This window comes from Sander lucioperca, chromosome 13, assembly GCF_008315115.2.
Source record: "Sander lucioperca isolate FBNREF2018 chromosome 13, SLUC_FBN_1.2, whole genome shotgun sequence".
Classification (NCBI taxonomy): domain Eukaryota; kingdom Metazoa; phylum Chordata; class Actinopteri; order Perciformes; family Percidae; genus Sander; species Sander lucioperca.
In genome coordinates, this window is record NC_050185.1 from 31,376,190 (window position 1) to 31,399,127 (window position 22,938).

General features: G+C 40.9%; 1 protein-coding gene and 1 long non-coding RNA gene across 6 annotated transcripts in view; one reads left to right on the forward strand and one right to left on the reverse strand.

Moving 5' to 3' along the window:
• The window catches only part of cadm1a (cell adhesion molecule 1a), a 421,246-nt gene that overhangs the window by 67,749 nt on the left and 330,559 nt on the right, over positions 1-22,938 (forward strand). The gene's annotated exons all lie outside the window — the stretch shown is intronic.
• Positions 183-22,647, reverse strand: LOC116056040. The gene is made up of 3 exons (XR_004106466.1): positions 22,637-22,647; positions 18,435-18,437; positions 183-355 (listed from the first exon to the last, which is right to left on the reverse strand). It is a non-coding gene; the product is annotated as an uncharacterized LOC116056040 (long non-coding RNA).

Below are 22,938 nucleotides of genomic sequence, written 5' to 3' on the forward strand. Positions count from 1 at the left end.
CCGGATGCCGGAGAGCTCCGCAGCAATTCAGCACAGGGCAGATAGTGCGGGACAGGAAGTCAAGCACAGAAACAAAATAAAACATCCAGTTAATTTTCAGAATAAAATACACTGTGCTCACAGCGGATCATATTTCCATTACGTTACATTACATGTCATTTAGCTGACGCTTTTATCCAAAGCGACTTACAATTGCTATATACGTCAGAGGTCACACGCCTCTGGAGCAACTAGGGGTTAAGTGTCTTGCTCAGGGACACGTTGGTTGATGTATCACAGTGGGATTCGAACCCAGGTCTCCTACACCAAAGGCACGTGTCTTATCCACTGCGCCATCCCCACCCATTTCCCTACACTACACCTTGAAAACGTCATAATGAGCGGAGACAGGCCTGAAACAAACTCTTGTTGGTTTTGTAGTTCTGTTTATAGAAACTACATCCTGTTATATCGCAGGATCATACGTGAATTCGCGAGATCTCGTGGGTCCTCGTGACTTCAGCTGTCAGTCATGGCCGCAGCCGTTCCGCAACAAATACGGACCTGGTGGGTATTGAAGGACGGCGGAGCACGGAGCTGACACGCAGCAGAGCCGACACACAGCGGAGCCGATCCGCAGCCGTTCCGCAGTTGGTGGAAATTGCGGGTAACGTTAACAGGACTTGCACGCCTCGATATGGACTGACGAGTCTGATCTCCGTTTACATGATTGTCCAGAGCAATAGCGTTATGTACGGTTATACTATGTTTACCTTTATAAATTTGTCTGAAAATGATACCAGGCTGCTACAGTATAACCATATAGACGTACGTCTACAAACGTCAGACTGCTTGCTTGCAACGTAGCTATTCTCCAATCCTGGCTGAGATGGATGACACAGCGCTGCATACGTTAGCCAGCAGCTAGCGGCTAAATACCGACAAAACACCAGAGTAAATTTCAGCCTGCGTGCAAGTTTAAAAAAAAAAAAAAAATTCAAATCCCAAAATTGAAAATCGAATACCTACCCATCAAACGAATATTCGAATATTCAGATCCAGCCCTAATGCATACATGAGCATATTTAAAAGCTCTGTGAGAAATTGAGCTATTCTTACTCTTTTAGAGCCTGCACCCAGAAAAATGTGACCTGTTTTATTTCCCTCTCTATGTCAGGCAGGTAAAGGGGCCATCACTACTGCTCAGACAGCTATCAGAGTTGATTGGCATTTTGGACAAGGAGCAAAGGACATCATGGATTACCTCACAGTTTAGAACACGCTGTCAAAGTGGAAAGCGTACTTGTATGAGTCCACTGCTGAGGGAATGCGACAAAGACTGGCAGTTGTGATGATAAAAACTGAGCCGCGGGGAGTCATCGAGTGAAGAGTTATTGTTGCCCCACTGATGTCAGCAGGGACTGAGTCACTATGCTGCAATGACTTTCACCTTGGACCATGTTGGCTGGAGTGTGTTGCTGATGCCACTAGAGGAGTGCTGGTGTGTGTGACAGCAGGGTCATTTAAACCGTCCTCAGTCATTAACCAACAGATTTAACAATTAACAATAAGGACAGTACGATAGACTGTTATGCATGCCACATCTCGTTTGTGCAGCAGCTGCAACTGTATGTGGAGGATAAGCGTGGGTTTACTCCTGCAAGTCCACTGACCGTGGTGATGGAATGATTTTGGTCCAAAAGTTTACTACAGATGCCGGTGTGACCGAGTCCTTAGACCACGCTTTCCACCACCATCATTTAAACACTGGTCTTACTCACGTACAGTGCGGGTATAATGCCATGACATTTGGCGCGTGAGACATTTTATGTTTCATTCCTTTGATTTGCCGCCCATCCGTCTAGAATAGTTATGATTTTCTAAACCTACAACTGTTTCATGTGTCAGCAGAAACAGGAACGTGTACAGACATTTTGGAGGGCAGGTGCCGTAGCAAAAATAAAGGGCACTTTTTAAAGCCTATTTAATATCACGTTGAATGCAATTTAATACACATTTGACGATTGTATCGGTCAAAGAATGACAGAATACCAGTAGGGGCAATAAGGCCTACGATTTATTTAAGTAGCTACATGAATTTATCAACATGTATATCACATTTTTTGTCAGCACGTCCAAACAGTATATAACATTTTAATTATGGATATTAAATATCACTTTAGACTCATTGGCATAATGATGGCCGCTATAACCTTTTTTATAAGAAAAAAAAACATAACATCTACACACTGTTAATTAGCCTAGCGTAATTTATAAGTGCAGCATTTTAGCCAGGAAGTTAATACCAGGCATTCCTTTTTTTTAATGTTTTATTCATTTATTTTATGAGTCACACCATTGGATCTCTTATTTTCCTCTCTAGCTTTGGCAGCACAAACAGCCTTTCCTTTAACTGTTTTCAAGGGTATTTTGTATTCATAACAGTTTGTTCAACCTGAGACAAGATGAGCTAAACCTCTGTGGTAATGGTTGGCTGCAGTGAGCGTTAGAAAAGAGAAGGACCTGTGCTAAGACAGACACACAAAGCTGTTGCTTACATCAAGTTTTTTTTCTTGCTTTTTGGTGAATAAAGAATTTTATTTTTAACCTAATGCAAAATGACTGACAGAAGACCACAGATTTTTTTTTTTTGGTGATTGAAAATTCTGCTGCTTGCCCCTAATTGTCCAATGTCACTTTGAAGTAAAGTTGATGAAAAGTTATTATGTGTTTGTTTCAGTATGGTTCATGAGAACAGGCTGTTATGATAGCTAAGAGCAGTTGGTGGTCGCTAGATAGCAGAGCTAGCGCTTATATGCAAATTATTTTACCTGTCCCTTACTAATTGCACAAACCCTGCTATTACTCAATAGCTGTGTAATGGTACATGCAGTGACTGATGTTTCTGGCGTGTGGGACATGATAGAGAGCTTATTGTAACAGCTAGCTAAACACACCCACTATCTGAAGCTGAGCTGGTTTTTGCTGTTTTCATGCTTCATCTGATTCCACCCTACCTCCCTTCAGGCTTGTCAAACCTCATGGGATGTGTCGAATGTTAGAAAGTAACTGTGGTTGTGCCTTTGTTAAAATAACGAGGTGCTAAAATATATATATATATATAGCAAATCCAGTGGCAGATACACATTTTTCTCCTATGAGTAATAGAAACGCTTTTTGAAGGATTCATACGTTTTTTGGAAAATGTCCTTTTCGTAACAAATGTAGAAAGATGTTAAGGGTTAAGGTTAGGTTTAGGTGCCTTGAAGGTGACGGTCGCAGCGCTTCCTTGAAGACGACGTTGGGGGGCTTAAAACACCATTGAGCGTCCAATACCACAGCCATGGCTGACATGTTTTATCTGAAGATGAAGTTAAGAAATAATCCTGACTGAACTCTTAAAATGTTTTATTAATCCCATGCTACCTAGCGAGGTTGTTAGCTTTTTATGAGCTGTTGTCAAATTAATAATTCTACGCTTTTTAATTGGTGATTGTCACGCGTACTAAACTATGATCTCAACTAAATAGAAAGCAAGCAAGGCAGGCGAGCACTAAATCATATTGACAATTGCTAATAAATATCCCAGGTGCCAGAAAGGCAGACTGTGGAGCTTTACTTCCTCCTAGATTGTGTGAAACAAGACCCCCAGGTAGAGGATTTTCACTAGACATCATAAGTAGCTGTGTACTTTCCTCTATATTCAGCAGAGTTCAACAAAAGCGCCAACTTTTTTTCCCCCTTGAAATATAAGTGATGCCTATGGTGGTTCACAGACAAAAGCATTGTCACGGCATCTGGATTACACCATTTCTCAGCAGGTCTAATTTTTTTTTTGAGGAAAAAAAGCAAGAAAGGGATAAAGAGAAGGAGTATAAATACAAAGAACATTGGCTGCATTGCAAAGAAACGTGCTGATGCCTTCTTTTCAAGGTTTCCTCAGCAGCTTCCTCAGTTTGCAGCGTTGGACTAGAGGGAGTAACGAGGAGGGTGGACTCCCTCATGATCAATTACTCCACTTGTCGAACTCGCACAACCACCAACTTTTTTGCCACTGACCTTTCGCCCTGGAAAATCGTACTCTTGTCCCTCATTTTTGCTTTGCCAGCAGTATTTCCTGTAAACTGCTGTTGCACACGTTTGGACCACCAAATGGCCATTCATCTTCAATAAAATAAAATATTAAAAACCCAGTAGGCCTAATCTTTAGAGTACCATTATCAAAAGACAATCTCATTTCAAAGCACTGCTGTCTTGTTGGCAAACCTCTCAGCCAGATAGGTGTATGCTTGTCTTGGTGTTCCTGATAAATACCATGTGTAGATTGCTGACACTGCTAAGCAGTGGGTTCAGTAGTTATTTCAGTTTTTTCTGTCAAAGCCCTGTTTTGAAAAGCCTATGGTACAAGCAAACTATCCAATTAGTCCAATGTCTAAAGGAAAATTCAGTTGTTGTTTTTTTAACTTGGGTCATGTGGTATAGAAAGCAGACTGTCAATAATGTGGTTTAGCCAGAGAACGGATTTTGTTGTTGAAATGACAGGGTTGTAGCTCATGGTGTTTGCCCTAATAGACGCCATCATAATCTTGTGTTTGGACTTCCTGTCTTTGAAATCACTACAAGTTATTCAATTGTGAACATAACCTACTGTATAGGATTGATGGCTCAGTTTAAAAAAATAAGACCCGTGTTGGAAAAAGAATGGATTTCCTTTAAACAAAACTGTGCAGTTATGTTGTCCTTGCCTCACGGAGTATTCCTAATATTTAAACATTAGGTGTGACAGAATCAAACTGTGTTTTCATTCATGTTTTCTACAGGCCCTTCTGTGATTATTGGTTTGGTCTTTTAAAAAATAATAGTTATCATCCTTGTCTTCAAAGCACCCCCTTATTAGAGTATGGCTTAATCATACCACTGCCTTTAATCATCATCATTCTTGTTAACTAAAACTACCACTGAAACCCCTTTTTCCAGGCTGCCTTAATTATTGCTGTTCGGTTGCATTGTCCAGGACAAACTATATGTGGCAGGGCTCAACAAAGATGGATGAGTTCATTTATCAGGCCTCGTGTTCTGCGAACACTGTGTGGCCAAGTGCCCAGCAGCCCACGTAGAATCTCCAGGTCAGTTTAACCTTGTGCACAGGGGGTGTATCAGTACTGTAGGCAGCTGTAACCCTGCCAAGAGGCAGGGGCACCTTTCACTGGCTGTTCCACAATAAGCAGTCATTGTCAGTGAGATCCAATTGTTTTTAAATGGAAATGCCCTTAGCCAGAAGGCTAAAGTTAAGGTGTTTTTGTTCCACTGGCAGATGCAGAGTATATATACCATAGTTGTACAGCTTTAACTTGTGTTGTGTGCTTCTTTATCTAAACCCACATATCTGTAGGAAAAAGTCAAATGAGGTTCCTTGTTCTTGTTGTCCTGCTACCAGCAGGGCCTAAGGGTTACGGTGTTGGTTCAGCTGCCGTTTGTTTACCCATCCATCATTTTGATTTAGAGCAAGATATTTTGACAACTCTGGGCCAGTTTTCAGTGACTATGATTTGCTTTTTATACTTCCTAAAGGGTCAGGCCAAAAATGTTGATTTTCAGTGAGTGAGATTTTTATGAACCATGCTGAGGACATTCATGATACCTCAAAACAATGTGTAGCCCTTCTAGTAAGGTGTCGTCATGCAATGTACCACATTTGTAAATCAATATGCACATTCCTGGTGGAATACTTCTCTCAGTTATATATTTATTACTTAAATTTAACTTCCTGGGTGGTTTTCTTCTTCTTCCAGGGTGGTTTTCTTCTTCTTCCATTCAACACAATGCCATTTTCGGTCTAAACACTTACTTAGGGTAGGAAACTTTTAGTATGTTCTTTTACATTCAACACTTTTATTAGGGGGTGTAATGAATTTAGCAAAATGAATGGAAAAAAAAGTGTCAAAAAAAAACTTTTATAGTATTTTTGTGTTTTCTTGAAATCAATGAAAATATCAAATGAAAATAACCAAATCCATGTTAACCATTATACAGTCACAGTCCCTTTTTTAGATTGTGTAGAGACAGAAAATGTACCTTCAACAAGGCATTAATCATAAAGTCAGTAGCTGTATGGCAAGAGGAATAAATCAAAGGCTCCTTTGGTCCCTGCCCCAAGTTTGGCACCAAAACAAGACCTACTCATCACACAGCGCTGCGACTTATAGCCCACAGGCATGGCTGTGACATTTCTCAGTTTTAAGATACAGAGGAAAATGCTAATGAAGTGGCTGGATGGAAAATGTCAGTTTTTTTTTTGAGGAAATGCTGCTCTGTGTTTTGTGGTCTGTGCTTATGTGTGCCTTCGTGTCATGTTTGAGAGGCAGGGAAGTGACTAAAGGCTGACTTTTGACTTTTTTCCCCCTCCAAACCCAGGGGCTACGACAGAAATGCAGAGCCACAACAATGGCTGACTCTTTCTGCCTGGAAAGAGGTTAGGTGGAGGGTGGGGGTTAGAAGGGGTGCTGGAGGGGTTTATCTTAGTCATGGTAATTGGTTTGCTGGTGTGGAAGTAGGATCATTCGAGAAAACCTCATTCAGTCTGACTCCCTCCCATTTATCTGTCTGGAAGGCTGCAGGGAGAAAGGGGAGAAGGATAGAGAGAGGGAGGGAGGGAGGGAGGGAGGGAGGGAGTGAAGGAGTGCTGCTGCAGAGGCATTTTCATACAAAGGCTGGAGAAAGTGAGTGAGTACGTCTGAAGGCTCAATCTGATGCAAGCCTGAAATGAAGGATACTTTTTTTGCATCCTGCCAAATAGCATTGACTTTTTATCCCTTGGCATCCCCCCATGAGGCCTAATGTGCCTGTTTGCATGCATGTGTAAAGGGGTTAGGTACGACTTTAATATGACAGGGCAGGAGCGCCATCATCAAATCGTTTCTCAATTTCAGATTAGATTAATGAAGGCGGAAATTGAGCCGCTCTTTTTGGCCCGGCATTGTCTTTACGCGGCTGATTCCCAAATTGCGGTAATGCATATTCTCAGGTTATTGGTAAAGGATTTATTAGGTGGCTGATGGAAAGACTCTGGGTTCAAAGACTTATATCCACTTGGTGTTTAACATGCCTGTCCTATAGCACTGTTGCTGAGGAAGCAAGGTCCAGCTGCACAGATATCTCCTCAATCAGTTCCAACCACCGTGACGGAGTACTGAAACCACTGCAGAGCTCTAGCTCCTGTCCCAATGTGGCCAATAGGTGCTGATTCCAAAAATCCCTGTATTCACTTCAAAAAGTCCCAACTTTGATATCAGAATACAAAATATGTGTTCCCCCACAAGTATCTCAAGATCACTGCTTCTAATATGAGTCACTGTCAATTTTAGAATTGTTATTCTTTTAAAGATTATTTGGCTGTCTAATTTTAATAGTTTGGCCATTATTTTCGATCAGTTATAATACAACTCTACTCAATAACTAAATGCTGCGATCTGAAAACATGGTGACATTACTACAAAAAAATCACAGGTTGGAAACAAGCTCACAGTTTAGCCAGAATAGCCTTTATTCCGTGGCCCAATTTCACAGGTGATCGGGTATGTTCCTTTGGCCCACTCTCCCAACTCTGTTCAATTTGTCGATGTTGCTATCTTTCAACTTTGGCCCACCTTGCAATTTTTTCTCCTGGCCCCAATCTCTCTTTATGGCCTGCCTATTTGATTTATTTATTTAGGTATATTATTTATTTTTGTCATTGTTAAATGTCTTTGTTTTTGAACGCAGAAAAGGAATTTCCACACGACACACTAGTGAGTCTTGTGAAGGGTCACTGCACACAGATGAATGATATTGGAAGGGAAGGGGGAAGTCACCACTGGGCTTTCTGTCTAAGGTTGTAAGAGTGTACCATGCTAGTTGCCAGGGTGACAACTAGACTCCCACATGCATCATCAAGCCTAAAAGGGAGTGTGATGGAGGGGAGAGAAATTGTAGCAGCAGATTTATTCATTTTTCATCTCAAGTCATTTGTGCCCCTCCTTACTAAAAAAAAAAAGACACACAGCACTTGCTCTGTAAATGATCACATGAGCACAACACTTATACATCAATATTGCAGTAAAAACTGTATTTTTCACTTATTACCTTTCATTTTTGTCCTGTTATAGGCCTAGCCTATGGTGATGTTTGTCAGTCAAATACTTTGGACCCGAGCCAGATATTTAACATTTGACCTTTTAATCCAGCAACAGTCGGGGCAAAATATCCAAAAGAATTATCAAAATCTAATGGGCACACTGATGAGAGTGACAACTGACCCTTTCCCTAATTGCACTAATCATAGCCGGGCTAGAACACACTCTCTCTACCCTGCCAACTATCCAGGTGTAATGCTGCGATCCATTTATCTTCGAACACAGGGTTTGGAACAGGGAATGATGTCACACCCGAGTTGACCGTGTTCCAGTAACAGTCAGAAAACCATTATATTTAATGAGTTGGGGGGAATCTAGCCAGGTTAGCCATTGTTAGCAATACCAGTTGATACCAACGCATTATGCTGTGTTTTGCGCACACCGTAGCACCATGTCCACGGATAGAAGATGGACAGTGCCGTGTGTACGACTGATTTAATATACACACAAATAAGACAGAGTAGCTACAAATAGTATATTAATACTGCTGTCTCTACTGTTGATGCTTGGAGGAGCCATGTTGGATTGTATTGACGGGGTTGGCATACTTCTCCTGACTTTCTGAGTCAGAAATCTGACTTCATAGGTTAGGCTTTGGCCGGTTTGAGATTCTGACGGTATGCTAACCTTCAGCAAAAATATCACGGTTTCACGGTATGACGGTATTGCAATTACAGCTATAAATGTATTATTTTTTAAATGGCTAGGTAAAAAAACTATGTATTTTATTTTTAAACACATTGCACACTGGCAGGGAGAGGGATTTCTAAACTGCACTTTCTGTCCTTGAAGACTCATAAAAAAACAGCTCATACCTTAGGAACGGTATGACAGAACATTTTAATGGTTTTGGAACCGTGACTTTTTCAAACCGCGGTATACCTTGAAACCGGTAACCGGCCCATGCCTCGTTCCAGTTGACATTTCCGACTGGGAACCCAAAAAATCCGAAATCCCAGTTCAGCTGGAAAGTACCATAATACATGACTAAATGCCTCAACAGATTAGCAAGACATTGATTATCTGTTTTTACCCAAAATGAACACAGCTGTAAGCGGACATTAGACAGGTATTGGGCTTAATTTTGTAGGTGAGCTACTCGTGCTGGGCACTACCCAGCAGTTGAAGAGTGAATGTCAACTTTTATCATCATCCCCTGTCTCTATAGTTTGTTGTTTCACACAGTTTTGTTTTGTAGATGATGGTGACAACTCCAACTTCTAGGGGCCACTAGCTTACATTTTCTGATTCTCTTTTTGAGTCAGCATTACTGCAAAATGTTTGTTCCTCTTTATTGCGAAAAAAAAAAAAAAAAAACATATGCAGAAACAATCCAAATCTCTTTATTTAAGAGAGCGGTTGAAAGAGCCCATGTGTGAGCTGAAAAGCTGTCATGAAGCTATGATCCAGCAGAACATCAACACCCAAAAGCTATACATTATTCATTGCATTGTGGAGTATGCATGGCTGCTCCAGCGGGCCTATACTCGCCAAGATTTTGACGCATCAGCAACACTGCCTTCTGTGCTCTCTAACTCTTGTCCATCAGCCCTGCTATTCGTAGAGCCCATTAATGATTTATTGAATAACAAATCGTGAGTAATGGGACCCTAATCCGTCATCCTACTGCCATAATGCTCAATGCTTCAAAGATGTTTTCTTTATTTAATTTCCAAGATTTCCAAATTGAATTTCATAATTCCTAATGGATTAATAAAATTGCATTTCTGGTGGGGGCAAGCTGACCTTTTTGAACTTACACTTGCTTTTACACAATGATGAACACAGAGCCTCTATCCCCATATTCTGTTGGTATTCCTGTCAAGCGCAGCTGTATAACTCTCAGTTAGTCTTACCATTCAGTTTGGAGCTGTTGATGTTGTTTTATCAAGTTAGATGACATGGCAGTTGCAGAGAGCTACAGTGGAGTGGATGCTTCTGCTTTTAATAATAGCAGGCAGATTAAAACTCTGTTATTTCTCGCATTCTCAGATCAATCCATAAAAACAGATGGCCTGTGAAGAGGTATTGTGTGTGCAGTGGGGAAAAGCAATATCATTCATATTTTTAATTGGTTCCCCAAGGGCACTTGATGATGTGAAAAAGACAAGCTCTAAAGTATTACTGAGCCACATGAAATTTGGACCTTATTTGAAATAAGCTTTTTTTCCCTTAACATTCCCAAACATATTAAGTCTCCATTGTGTTCTTAACATACACTGGGACGGAATTGCTGCTACATTGTGTGTGTCAGAGACACATTTCGACATTAGGCAGTCAACTTTACACTACAGATGCAAATCACCTCTTCTCAGCAGTTCTTCACTCCAGGGTTAATGAAGAAGAAGTCTGCGATGGTCCACTTTTTTTGTCAAAGTCAAATATCCCCACTGTAGTGGTGGGTTGGTGTAATGACACTAAATAGAGCTGACTTGGAACAGATCTCAGTTCAGCATTTTGACTACACATTGATATACACTTTATATCAAGTCCCCCTCAATGTTGTCAGTGTTAGATCATGCAGCCAGGATCTTTAGAAGTACTGAAGTCATGAGTTAAAGTATCCCCAATGGTATGCACCCCTTCAGTGTTTTATATAATCAGTTTTCTGTTCAGTAATATGCTTTTATAAACTACAAAAAAAAATAGTTCAAACATTCTAAAACTCAAGATTTGAAATGGATTGGTTAAAACATACCAATCCCCTGGTATGGTCCTTTTATATTTGTTAATATCCAATACACACCAACTGCATCCTAGTGTTTTGTGAATGCATCTGGCATCAATATTTCAACATAGCAGGCCATGGCACATGCACAAGCAAACTGTAGCAGCCTTTGGAGTTTGCTGTTTATTAGACCGTGCTGATGATATTGGAGCTATAATGTATATTAGAGCTTACACATTATTGCCATAGCATCATGCAACAAAACACACCAGTGACTGTGTGTTTGTAGGTGCTATTCAGTCATTATGGTCCTTCTCTTTGGAATTCTCCACCTCGGGAACTAAGGTCTTCTACAAAACTGTCTTCTTTTACAAGCGGGCTTAAAAAAAAAAATGTTTACGAAGGCTATACCGAAACCCCCGAAATATTGAGAGAGGCTAAATCTTCGTCAGACTGATAGCTGACGTGTTCCAAGATTATGTGTGTGTATAAATGTGGATATATCTGATCAATGTCATTCATGTAGTTATGTTGGGGTGTATAATGTATCCATGTGTATTTATGTGAGGCTCTGTACAGACTGTGGCAACCCATTTCCCTGGAAGAAGGACAATAAACAATCAAATTATTATGTGGGATGGCTTACATCAACCACTACAACCAGCTAACTAACATATTGAATATTTTGGCTTTAAGTTAACCTGCGATATGCACGAATGAGCAGATGATACACAAAACATTTAATAATGATAACTTGAAACACAGCATCCTGTATGAATTAAACAGAACTTTTGGTACAAGTCAGCGAACTGATGCAGTTGGAGTGTACCAGGCTTAAAACACTAAATACAGATTACTTTTCTGTGTAGTTCAGTCTAATGTTTTCAGCCTCAGAGTCAAAGAGTCTGACTGCCCTTAGGTTTAAGAAGTGCACAGATGGTTATGAGACTCATGCTTGCTGTAATCCCCAGGTTATGGAACATAGTTACGTGATTAATTAATAAGCTCCACCAGGCTGAAGGTATGCTGTGGTTTGGTGCCAGGAAAATGGTCCCAACTCCCCGACTCACAGCATGACTGTTCCATAGGGAGCTGGACATTGTGCAACATAACCTTTAAACCCACAAAGAAACAATCCAACCGTGTGTCACCAGGAATGAATAAGGAGCCCTTATTAAGACATCGTGCATCTGAATAAATGATTCAAATATGTGCATGAGAGTCTAACTCTGAAGATGTGCTTTGCATAAAACCATCTTTGCTACTGATTCAGCCTGCAGGAGCTGGCACATGCTGTCTTGGCTTTCAGGTAACAGGACAGCATCCAAATCCCCCCTCAGCTTTGTAAGACATGTACGAAAGTTTTTTTACAGCTCAGTCTGAAATGTGTGGTACAATCTGGAACCCTTTTACCCACTTCTATTTACTGTATAATATACGCTATGGCACTAAACAAGTTTTTCTCCCATACAGAAAGAAATATTCTAAACCCCAAACTGATGCAATATGTTCATTTCATTATCAGCTGCAATAGTACTTAATCATAATGCAGCTTCCTGCTAATAAAGATGATTAAGTAACATTTCCATTCATCCATTAAAATAATTGAACTCCTTGATCTGAACTGTGACCAGCATCCCATGAAATACAATATTTCAGAACTTGTATTACATATTTCCCTTTAAGGGCTGATCAGACACTTAGAACACTTTTGGGGTGGTGATCTAGTGTGATTAGACCACTTTGTTAATGTCATCACATGACATTTGATGTTTGGACTTTATTAATGGCATGCTTTCTGTTAAAAGCATTTGATCCACATGTTTGCCAACAGCATAATAATTTAGCTGTTAATGGACTGCAATTAGAGGAAGGAATGATATTTTGCAGAACGCTCTATTTGGTTTCTGTGGTCCATTAACATGATAGTTCATTTTTTTGGATCTTTTAAGACTGACCTGCCAAGTTTTTATGATGTAGGAACTAATTTGACGTTTTTTTTAAACGGCTTTTGTTGCCCAATGTACTATCTATACTACACTATCAACATCTTATATCATATTGTCATAGTGACTGTTGCTGTGGCATTGTTTGTGTCTTTTGACACTTTTATTTAGAATTTTTTCAGACACAGACAAGCAACAACAAAACAACCCCCCCCCCCCCACCCCTCCTCCCGCAAGGCTCTAAAGAAAAAAATGTGTAACACAGAACAAAAAAACCCCACAAAAGACAAACAGAACCTTATGTAACATAAGTACAGAGTACAGCAGTAAATAAATAATAACAAATAAAATAAAAAATACAAAACTAAAACAAATACAGGGCTAGGCAGGGACAACACCCTTCAGCTTATTCTCGAATTGTCTTGAGCGTAGTAGTAGTAGTTAAGGATAAGTATTACCAACACAGTGCTATCGTTAGAATGAAAAATGTTCAATAAAATTGATAAAGGGGCTCCAGGTCATGGCAAAGTTTTTATGAGCTTTACACATTTTGTATCTTAATTCTTCAAATGGCAAAAATGATAGGACCTCTTTTAACCACTGTATAAATGACGGTGCCTTGTTTCTGAGGGGAACTTGTACTGGCTTTCCCATGTGCAACAATTCTGTCTAAAGTCTGAAAATCCTATGTAAAGTAAAAATAAGCACTGAAACACATTCTATTGAAGTTGTTTTCCACATTTTTATTCCCATGTCTCTGTGGTAGCGGAGTAAAGATGCATAGGGAGATAATGGAACTACTGTATGTCCACAAACTTACTGTAGGCTACCCTGTTAAGGTTGGTTTATCACAGTCATTGATGCTGCTTTAGCGCTATGCAGAAACTGAATGGGCCCCAGAACAGTTTTGAGGAAAAAAGGGGGAATTTTAACTATTATTTTAAATTGTGTTTTATGAGCCGCGGCAGATTGAACTCTGCAAATAATGATGGCTTACGTATACTCAGCTGGGGCCTTGTAATTAATTGATTTAAGTGGGGAATGCAGTGAGCTGGGATTGTGTGCCAGTAACTGTTTTGTTTCAGATAATGCTTATACTGGGCATATGGAGCATACAATAATGTTCTTTGGCTGGTGTAGAGAGGCAAAAGTGACATTGCTCTGATTCACGGTGGTAATGTTCCTTTGCTTGACTAAAGCTCCAAAAACCATGGCATTTGAATTGTTTTGGTAAGTTGAACTTTAAGAGGGATTTGACATGCGTGCTCATTCAATGAATAAAAATGATGTGAAGTGAGCGAGCTGCACCCTGTGATGGTGTGTGGACTTGCTTATCCGAATTACACAAGTCTTTTAGACCTTTACCATCGTTCGTCTGGCATATAACATTAGATGCTTTGAAATTACATGGAGGTAACTGTTTGTGTCTTAGTCACAATATTGTCATTCCGATTGTTAACTGTCCCACATAGGATGTCATTGCATTTTGGTAGGTAAATGTGAGCAGTTGGTTGGCATTCATGTACTAGTTTAGACTGACAAGCTAGACCCACATCAAGATGTTGGGTCTGGGAACTCACCATTGGCAGGGCTCAATCCGAGGGGCGGGATAAACGGTTGTCTTTCAAATTCCCTCTGCACGCAATAGGATAGCACTACAACCAAGCAGAGCAACGCTAGTTGATAGATTAAACTTTTGCTGTATCCGGTCAGCAAAACTCCGAACACATCTTCCTTCTTTAAGAATGACTTCGGTGCCGTTCTTTGTTCTTTTCTCAAAGAAAAGCTTAACTCCAAGTCTTCCAGAGTCGCATCCAAAGCTGATTTGAAAGACAGCTGTTCGCCAGCAGCAGCAGCAGCCATCTTCTTTGTTTTCAAGTAGCAGGGAATTCACGCGGAACCGTCATTGACTGTGGTCGCAACTCTGCCGTCATTATGTTAAGCCCACCCACCGACTTTATACACGATGTGATTGGCCTGACTAGAGTTTGGTTTTTCCAGCTCGCAAGCCAACTTTCTAGCTCGGAGAGTTGCTAGACTGACCCTGGCTGCAAATTACATTTGCTGCCGCTAGGGTGCGTCTAGATTTCTAGGCTAGTACTAGTTGGTAGCTGGTAGTGAAGCTAGTTGGGAGCTAATACATGACAAACGCACTAAGCCTTGCAGAAGCACTACCTTTGGAGCTTTAAAGCAGAAGGACGAAAAAGGTTTCATGCAGCCAAACCCAATTCTTGATCATTGGGTTCTTTACGCGTCCTATTCTCTGAAGGAGGATACTTGCCAGTGTGTTCTTCTGTGTAAAATGGGGATTGGACAAATTTCTGAAAAACTCTTGCCGTGATTGCTTGAATTAGCATCCCCCTTGCCAAGATAGCAGATCCCTGGGGGTTCTGTTTGATTGTATCCCTGGCAAACTCGTTCATGGAGGACTTCACGGCATTCTCCCACTCCTACTTCTGACAGACCTTGGACATGCTGGCACTTTTAAATGAAAAAAAAACCCTCCTGTGAATCAGATCAAATCACAGTGAGGCTGGTGCACACACATCATCCCTCAGAGCTGCACAAACACAGAGGCTTTTACTCCAAGCAAGACCAGTGAATTCACAGAGGACCCTAAAAGCCATGTAGCCTGTCAGGCTGTATTTATAGAATGTCCCCCAGGCAGCCATGTCCTGATTCTGGGAAAACACAATATAATATTAATATAGTGTGAATAGAACAATGTAGGGATCAGGCTTTATGTGGGGGGAGATGTAGACAGTTTGTCTATAAATCGAGAAGAGAGTTATGAACTCTTGATCAAATATTGTTGTGGCCACATTGGGGAGTAGAATGAACAGTACATGGAGCAGTGACAAATACTATGCCTTTTCACTCAGGTGATATTATGTCAATCGAATTAGCTTGGGTCTTAAGCCTCAGCATAACATCTTTATTAGACCTTTGTCTCACAGGAAGTCACCAACCAGAAGCACAGTTATCGCATTAAGTGGCATTCATCAACATGGAACCTGCTGCAGTGACAAAATAGTGGAAATAATAGGTGTCAAGACTGAAACCAATAATATCCTGGCTTCTGTTACATCAAGGTGCGTGATTTAATTGGAAGTGCCACGTGGGGTGTGCTGCAAAATATGAAATATTGATATCATATTCTTGTGTCACTCCTCAGAAATGTGTTTTGTGTTTACCTCACCAGCTGCTGTTACAAAATGGTATTAAGCCCCGTCGGCTTTCTTTCCACGCGGCTTGTGTTTAGCATAATAGGCACAGTAGTGCACTGCCCTGGCGTTTCGCCTCTGTCAGCCCTATTAATCGGAAGTCAAATCACTTCCATTAGATTTCTGGGGTAAAGCATTTGGCTGCTGGGATTTGCTGAAGCAGGACAGAGTGAGAGAAAAAGGCAGGAGAGGGGGAAAGATAGAAAGAGGAGCACAAGGCAGAGAGAGAATGGTTGCTGCTGATAAGCTGCAGGCAAGAAATACGCAAACCACCGCAGAATATGAGAATGATGAATCAGGGATATTAGTCACCCTGCAGTGAATGTTGTCATCATGGGACATTTTCTTCAGAGACAACATTTACCTGTCACAGCATCTGCGCTCAGAGGAGCAATAATGGGCTTTGTTCCCACTCCCAGGCTTCAAGGTGCAGCATGGGGTGAGAGGGGTATGGGGTTTTATAGGAAGCGCAGCCTTGGGGGAATGAATTCACTTTCACTGATTTGTGCAGATTGTGCTAAATGGGCCAGGTAATAATTGCTGGCAAAAGTAAAGAGGTCATTCCTTCTGCATTCACTGAAGTTTGTATTTACAGATTTTTATAGCTAGACTCAGTTTAACGTGTTGATGGCCTATCTAGCAGCAAGAGATTTACTGATTTTAAAAAAAGTGAAGTAAATATCTTTAAATTCATGTGGCAATCAATTCAGTAGAGTTCACAATTTTTGTATGTTCCTCAAAGGGGACATTTGCAGCAACATTAAAGCACACATAAAAGGTAATGTAAAAATTGAAGTCAAAAACACATGCAATGTATTTAACAGTGTCTCAATCCACAGAGACATTATTGCACGAGTAAAGAGGCAAAGGTGCCTTCCAAAGCTAATTTATATACAGGTTTATACTCGTTACAGTGAAAAAGTTTTGCCTTACTTTAGTAATACCAACAACCATTTTATTACCAATGATTCATCATAAATAGGTAACTAGAACTCTATTAAGGCTAACTATATAGTTTCTATAAAAACAAGTTCCTATATGGATTTAAATAGTAGATCATAAACATCTTAAGGATTCTTCTGATGTGCCACAGCTCCATACACTGTGTGGCACTTCAAAGGATGTTTAAGTTTAAATGAAATATTGTGTAGTACAGCTTTAAAGCTCCTTTACTTCTGCTGTCACAACCTGTGCTTCCATCAGAGTTGGTTGCTGTTAGGTTGCTTTTGCTCAGCGTCTACTGTCTTTGTAGGAAAGGTTAGGGGCTCCATATGACTAATGGGCACATTAGACAGCAGCCAGTAGTCCTTTTTGAGAGATTTTTTGCCATACTGAATCCATGGCCCCCCGCTGACCGACAGGACCCCCATTGCCCCGCTGTTTAAGCTCAGTGTTGACAGGTCAACGTGACTGACACCAGACCAATTAGTCATAGTGGCCCATCTGGGTGTGTGGGAGCTGGGAGGCAGAGCAGCCTGACCTCACACTGCGAGGCACCAGATCTCCAAGCTGGCATCCGAAGAGAAGGGAGCTTAAGTCTTATTAGAGAGGGTATTACATCCAAACACAGACACGCCACTTATTAAGACAACACTATCTGGGGAACAAAACAGGAGATTAAAGACCCATCCCATTACACTGTAGGTCACAGAGGGCTTCTTGGCACTATTGTAATCTGGAAAGAATCACCCATGGTTGACTAACCAGCAGGGAATCTGGAAACATTTTGTCTCATTGGGACATTTTTCCTGCAGTGAATCTAGCAACTGTTGAAGGCCACAAAGGCAATATAGCAGTCAATTCACCGACTATAAGTTCCCACAGGGGCATATTGGTGCAGATCAGGTGTGCACAGCATAGAAACAAAGTTGTTCCGCCATACTTTATAAGTCGTTACCAAAGAGCAAACCAAACAGATTTCCTTGTATTGCATTCCAGCCCGCATATCACTTGCTGTTTTGATTTCTTGCCTTTCTGCCTCTCGACACAGCTGATGGACTCTCTCTTCCAGCGTGGGTAATAAGAGCTGAATGCATTAACCTTGTTTTCATTTACTCCCCGTGGATACAGCATGGGCCCACCAAGTTGGAAATTCTTCTTTCTGGCAGCTTACTTTATCATTGCTGGCACCTTCTGTTAAATCCAGGGACCTTTTCATGACCTCCCCTCTCCGTTCCTGGGAGAATTCTCCTGAAGGTGACTGCAGCCTCTGCGAGTGGATTGGGAGTTTCTCAGCCCTCGATCCATGCCTCAGGCTGCCATGTTCATTTCTTAAAGGCCTCCCAAACTGCAGCGGCCAATAAAAACTCAGATGGGTTTTGATACTGAATGGGCCCCATCTTAGATGTGTCGATTTGAAGGCACTACAAAGAGTTGATTTTTCGCTGTTAGGGAAGTTTCAAGCACTCAAGCCTTAGTGGAAGGCGTGTGGAGGCCGACTTTTAACTCACTGTTTATCTGTTTTTCAATAAATAGACAGGAATAGAACAGACAAGGAACCAGTATAAGCGTACTTCAGAGACTGAAAAACAAATAACACTAGTTGCAAGTTGAAGCAACAGGAAAGATTTATCGCTCAATTTCATCCTTATTTTAGGTAGAATTTATACACAACCACATATACTCATTTTGCCCTAATGACATTTCCTTTACAACTCTGGGAAACTAAAGCTAAACTAAAGTCAGTTACTACAAATCCACACACTGCTGTCAATATATTGAAATCCTGTGTATATCTACAGAGGTTAGAGCAGTGTCACTACTAAGAAGTCAGCCTTTTTGAGGTTATTGAGTTCATAAAATTTAATGTAGGGTATTACTGCTCATGCCTAAGTAATTTCCCCAGTAAAAACCTCACTGGGCTTGCTCTTACAGCTCCCCGGTTTTCATATCTTTCATTCTACTTACTGTATATTTGCATTTGTCCAATTTTGAAATTCATAGTTGAGCGTTCCATAGATAACATACTGTACAGCCGGTGCTGTTTCATTAACAGTGTGCACTGGATGTATTTAATACACCACGGCCCTGCTTCCGCTCCCTGCTGTACTGCTCAGCATTGCATTGCATTTCAGTACACACTGGGGCCAGAAGCACAGTTGGCACTTTCAAACCTGATCGTGCTTTTAATGTGCACAAGCTATTAATCAGCAGTTTTATTCTAGGCCATGGGGTTTATGAGACACAGTATTACTAGGAACTGTGGGTTGCCCTGCATATTTTTTTAAAGCACAACCATTTCAGCACATCAGATTGTAACAGCTGCTTAATGCCATTGGGGGACTGTTGAGAAAGATCCAACCAATAAAACATGTAGACCCTGGCCTGGACACAAACACAGGACACAAACACACACTTTGTCACTTATGACTGCCTGCATGGACAAGGACAGTTGTGTTTCATCTGGTAAGCTAAAGAGGCTCTGTAAGCTAAAGAAAGGGCTACAGATACATGTGTACAGTGGCTCTCTTTTCCCCTTGGTGACCTTGCATCTACTGAAGATTGCCATGCTGGGATTAATATGGAACGGGAGCTTTAATGCTGTTGGTTGCATGAAGTCAGTATAATAGACTGCAGATCAGGAGTTTGTTTGGTACAGAACCATTGGTTACCTTTTGATTACCTTACTGTCCGTGTGTTAGTGCTCTGCATGGACAAAGTTTAAAAACAAAGCATTCAAATGTAGTATTTAATTTAAAGGGATTACATTTGTATAATTAAAGTTGCCAGGAAAAAAATTATGAAAGATAAGCAGAACTGAGTGTTAGGAAGTCGTGCCAATTAACACTCCTGTGCTTTGGTCTCAGGCTAGCTAGTGATGCTTTCGGGCAGGAATGCAGCAATGATTCTTGGGCATCACAAAAAGGCTTATATCATGTGGATGCGCCGACAGTTTTGTTGTCATTACTTAGAATTCGTCATGAGGGCGGCAGAAACTACGCACTATAGCTTTAAACACTAATAGTATTCTATAGCAGTGACCCCTCCTGGTTAGGGATACAGAAGTTTATTTTTAAGGTACTTCCCCAGCTTCAAGCTTTTGGACACCAAGAGATGTTACTTACTATGTACGTATTTAGTTTTCTCTGAATGTGCACATACACTGAGAAGTGGTGGCTGTGTTTAAGCACTAAATGCATTATAAATCAAGTTGACTGTCAATACTTCAAGTGGCTGACTGAATAAGTACATTGCAATTTCTATCTGGCATTTCTCTTAATAATGCAAGAGCTTACTCAATTACATTTGCTCGCATTGCCTCTGAACTATCTCTCAGTTTACTCGTAAGCTAATGGAGTCTTACCAGTGAATACCAACATTGTTTGCAGTAGCATGAAAGAATAATTCCAGGTTGCTTACAGAACAACTTAGACTGGCTATGCTGAGATCATGGCATATAAATTGGCTAAAGTTGTAAATGTCAACAGAGGAAGAGATAAAAATGGTTCTTATTTTTTAATCCTATCAAAATGTGTTCTTCCCATTTAATGTTGTAGAATATCTCAAAATACGACATCCATTATCTTGCTGAATGATCAGTGAAGGGCTGCCGACTTGCTTTCGGAACTTCTATGTGTGAGAAGACGGGCTGTACGAGCAATAAAGGCTAATCATAACAAGCTTAATGCAAATAAAAATTATGGTACAAAGGATTGTAACTCGCTCCACATTGAACAACTCTCCATTGACAAGTGTTAACTTCCTTGAAGGCGGGTACTTTGTTGAAGTTTAAAACTATTGGATCTGCCCAGAGCCACTCTGGATCTGCCATAACCAATCACTAACGTTTGGTCGTGACGTATGTCATGCGCATGTGCAACAAGAGGGGAGACCGTCAAGGCTTATATTTAGTCCTTCACCACTAACGGAGCGAGCTGGAAAATCTAACTTTTCCCAAAACCCGTGGGGAGGAGGGCCACAACATCATGGCCACCAACAAAACTCAGCAAAGATTGTTCTTGCTCGGGCTTTAACTTCTGGATATTTGGCAGCGTTGCCACAACGGACAGAATGGCTTCGCTCGCATCTTTCTCCGCCGCAACTCTAGTGCACGGCCGTAACGTCATCGTCTCAGCCACTCCCTCTGTTCGCTGATTGGACCGCCAAAAATTTGGCTGGAGAAAACCCAAGACTATATCGCGAACCCAGACGTAGTACTGAAGGGAAATGAAAATTGAGCGCAAGAACGTAGGAGGGTGGAGCCAGGCTAATTGAGCCAACCAGCTGAATTTTGTCTGAGATATTGAGCATATCCCACTTGCACAAGTACCTATGACAACCTGAGCTTTTTAAATGTAATACCAATGTACGATCTGGAGTACAAGGTTTAATTGTGTTATTGTGTTATCTTTGGATCCTACATTTTTACGAGCTTAATCTTTTATACTGAACTGACATGATTTTCAGTCTAAAAAGCTGCATACAACATGCAAAATCCCTGGTATAGTCCTTTAACAGCTAAATTGCTCTGCGTAATAATTGGTTCATTTGTGGTGCCCTGTATATTATTAGAAGACAGACAGATATAAACATTACCTCATTAAGTGAATGAGCTATCATCGGTATGCTTGTCATTTTGTGCATTTCTTGACCAGCTTGCAAAGTCGGAGATGGGACTGCACTGCAGAGCTACTTAAAGATTCACAGATGTATTGTAGGCCTACATGAGCACTGCACACAATCAACCTTAGTAACTACAGGCATGTGCCAGTGATTTGTCCTGTGTCCACTGCAAACTAACCCCATATGACCCTGGGAGAGGGCCACAGCAGGAGTCAGCAGACGGGCTCCCTCTCAGGGAGCTCCAAGAGGTCATAGGGGCATCACTCCAAAACTTTGGCAAGGGTATCCTCCCATCTGTTGAGGTAATAAGTGCTGTCCAATTATTGGCCATCCGATAGACTGTGGCAACACGGCTGTGGGTAGGCGGAGGCCATCAGCTGCACCTCGCAGGGAGGGCTGTTTGGAGTTTCCATCCTTTGCCTTATCTGGTTTATTTAAGTCATGCTCTCAGCACAGCAAATTACATTTATTGCATATTTACATATATATGAGAGCCCCTATTCTGACAGCTTTTTAAGCAGCACACTCTGTATTGAGATAACACGAGACTGAGGGCAGAAAGTGAGAGATGTCATTCCATCCTGAAATCAGAAGATAATACTAGGCAATACTGCAGTTATCGCCAATACAATACCAGCAAAAGAAAGATTTCTTCTTCTATGCTTTTGCTTTCATATATGAATTCACAAAATGCAATGGACGCTGTCATTCCATACACCTGAAAGAATGTTAAATTATTAGTACTAAAAGTTTCTGGTTTCCTTGGCAGCTTGTTCCACTCTTAAACATAAGATATGTCACAGCTTACAGGTGTTTTCAGGGGATTAAGTGAACAGACACTTAGCTTCACACATAGTTTAAGGCGCATTCTAAGATGGAAAAGTTACAGGGCTAGGTATGAGACAAAAAGTCAGATTTACTTGATGACTTTCATTCTTGAACATAGGCCTTTACGGTGTAAGGAAGGGATAACATCAGAGGGCTATTTCACAAAACCAAGATAAGCGATTAAGCCGGAATTTCCCAGTTATCCTGGCTCAGTTTAGCCTTGACTCAGTTTCACAAAAGCAGAGGCACCTAAGTTACCATGGAGATTTATTCTGTGCAGCTATAGCCTGCTCCTGACCAGGCTAACAGCCAGGATTTATTAATCCTGGAGCTTTTTCTGTTCACTCAGCAGTGGTTTTACCCTGTTGTTATCAGCCTGCATTAAAATACAACAGGTGCATATTGCTGTTTATTTAAGTACTGTTATTTAAAGTTGTGACCATTATTTTTTTAATAATTATTCATGTGACAGTCATTGGTACTGTTATATTGCTGTATGAAGACTGCTGTTCATATTGTTGTTAGAAGTTTGGTGAATGTATTACGGCAGTTGTTGAGAT